Raw genomic sequence first — 2,084 nt, forward strand, 5'->3', positions numbered from 1 at the left:
CCCCCCCCCCCCCCCCCCCCCCCCCCCCGGCTCCCTTCCCCGACGCCTCCGCCTGCTGTTTTGTGCCCCTGCAGTAGCTCTCACGAAGAGGGGCGTGTGTTTATGGCTAGAGAGCGGGCCACGGAGGGTCTCCTTGGGCCCTACAATGCAGACTCACAGACCTCCCAACCCCCTCCCCAACACGTATGCCAAGCGGCTCCTCTGGGGCGGGAGTGCGCGCCCCGTGCCCACCCACGCGCCTTCATGCCTTTCAACTCCCTCGGAGTTGCCGCCCGAGACCCAGGGGGAGAGGAACGTGATGGGGACTTGGGGGAGGGAAGGGGCGCAGAAGGAGTGGGATTAAGGCCGGTCTGGTCCTAGCCCCGTCCGTGCGCTCTCTGGAGAAACTTGGAAGCCCCAAATAAAAGTGGAAAGGGTAAGGGTGCCCAACAGGCCCGAGAGGGTGCCTGGCTGGTGCAGCCCTCTGGGTTCCCTGGGAGTGACCAAGCAGGAGCCACCGCGGCCAGGCGGAGGGACTCGAGTACAGAGCTGCAGCCTCTGACCAGCCCTCAAGCCACCGAGCTTCGCCGCGGATTCACGGTTCCGCCGCCCACCTCCCCTGGGCCAGGGATGCTCTCTTCTCGGCTTAGGCTTCCTAGAGGACCAGGGGGCAAGGGCTCCCGGCCGATCCCGAGCCCTCAGACTCTCGGGAGGAGGCGGGGGCCGCGCTCATTCCTCGAGGCAGCGGCACGCAGCTCCGAAAGAGCGCAGCGGCGGCTGAGGCTGGTGGCCTCTGCCCAGCGGAGAAGAGACCCAACCGGGAGTGCTCAGCGCCCAGCCCCGCTGCCTCCGTTGGAGAGAGGGCAGCGGGCCGACCTAAAGTTCAGGGCAGCCTGTCTGCGGCTGCCTGTCCAACCCAACAGAAAAGAACCACCGGGAAGGAAACAGCTAGGGCGTATGCGCGTGTCATTTGTGATGGTGGGGGCACGAGGATAGCCCTTCTCCCGAATTCGGAGCTAAGCCTCCGGGGGTCTCCTCTGCCATTGTCGGGTCTGTAGGTGAGAGCCGTGAGGGGAAGTCTAGGGGTTTCTCTGCCCGCCTCCAGCTCCGTGCGTGGGGTGTGTGTGTGGGGGGGGGTATGCAGCCGGGCCCTATAATGTATATAACGGGCTCTGGGTAAGATCGGGGAATAGGGGAATAGGGGAATCGGGTTGTCCCCTGTGAACCTCCTCGAGCCGGCATGGGGAGCCAGGCGGGGCCCCCTTCGACCCCTGCTAGCATCTATGTGTGGGAGCACCACGGAAACGCCTTCCCCAGCGCGCCCCGGGTCTGCACTGGGGATAGAGGACGGGGTCCCTTCCCCGGCTCAGTCGGCCAGATTGGCCCGGCTCTGCCCGGTGAGGATGAGGGGGGGAGGTGAGGAGCACCAAGAAGCCTCTCCCACCTTCCGGGGCGCCCCCTCCTCAGCCCGGCCAATGCGGGAGCGCAGGGACCTGCCAGATTCCGTTACCGCCGCTGGAGGAGAAAGGGGGCTGGGGGAATGGAGCTGGGGGGGGGGGGGGGTTCAAACTCCGGAGCTCCGAGAGCCTCATCCTGGGAGCCGAGAAACCCCAAACGGCGAAGTTGGGAAGTCCGGGAGGCCACCCCTCCTCCCAGCGCGAGACGCCCCCTTTCGCCGCGCCCCCACCCCCCCTCCGGAGCCCTTCTTACCTTCCCCAGCAGCAGAGGCCCCGCGGGTGCCCGAGGACTCGATTCAGAGACTTGCAAAGCCCCAGGAGCGCAGCGCGTCGCCAGCGGCGGAGCCGCGCGCGCCGGATGGATCGGAGCTGAGGCTACTGTCGCTGCCGCCCCCGACAGGCTCTGGGCCCCGCCGAGACGTTCCCAAGAGCGCACCCGCGGGCGCTCTCAGGCTCCTCCCCACCCCCTGCCTGGCCGAGCCCCCCGGGCGCCAGGAGGGTCCGGATGCCCGGGCTGCGGGCTCTGCTGGGCGCGCGGGCCCGGAGTCGGGCCAGGACGCGGCGCAGACGCCTGTGCCGCCGGCTCGCCGGCTCAGCTCGCTCTACCGGGGCCGCCGCCAACGCCGCGCCCGCCGCCCGCCGCCCGCC

General features: G+C 69.0%; 1 protein-coding gene across 4 annotated transcripts in view; it reads right to left on the minus strand.

Annotated features, from left to right (window-relative positions):
- Adgrb1 (adhesion G protein-coupled receptor B1) overlaps positions 1-1,893 on the minus strand; it is a 71,712-nt gene extending 69,819 nt beyond the window's left edge. For all 4 annotated transcript variants that reach the window (XM_055626296.1, XM_055626295.1, XM_055626294.1 and 1 more), the window contains exon 1: positions 1,690-1,893. The gene's annotated coding sequence lies outside the window, so the exon portion shown is untranslated. The remainder of the gene's footprint in view (positions 1-1,689) is intronic.
- Positions 1,894-2,084: the final 191 nt, after the last annotated feature.

This window comes from Psammomys obesus, unplaced genomic scaffold (assembly GCF_907164565.1).
Source record: "Psammomys obesus unplaced genomic scaffold, mPsaObe1.curated_primary_1811, whole genome shotgun sequence".
In the NCBI taxonomy this organism is placed as follows: Eukaryota; Metazoa; Chordata; class Mammalia; order Rodentia; family Muridae; genus Psammomys; species Psammomys obesus.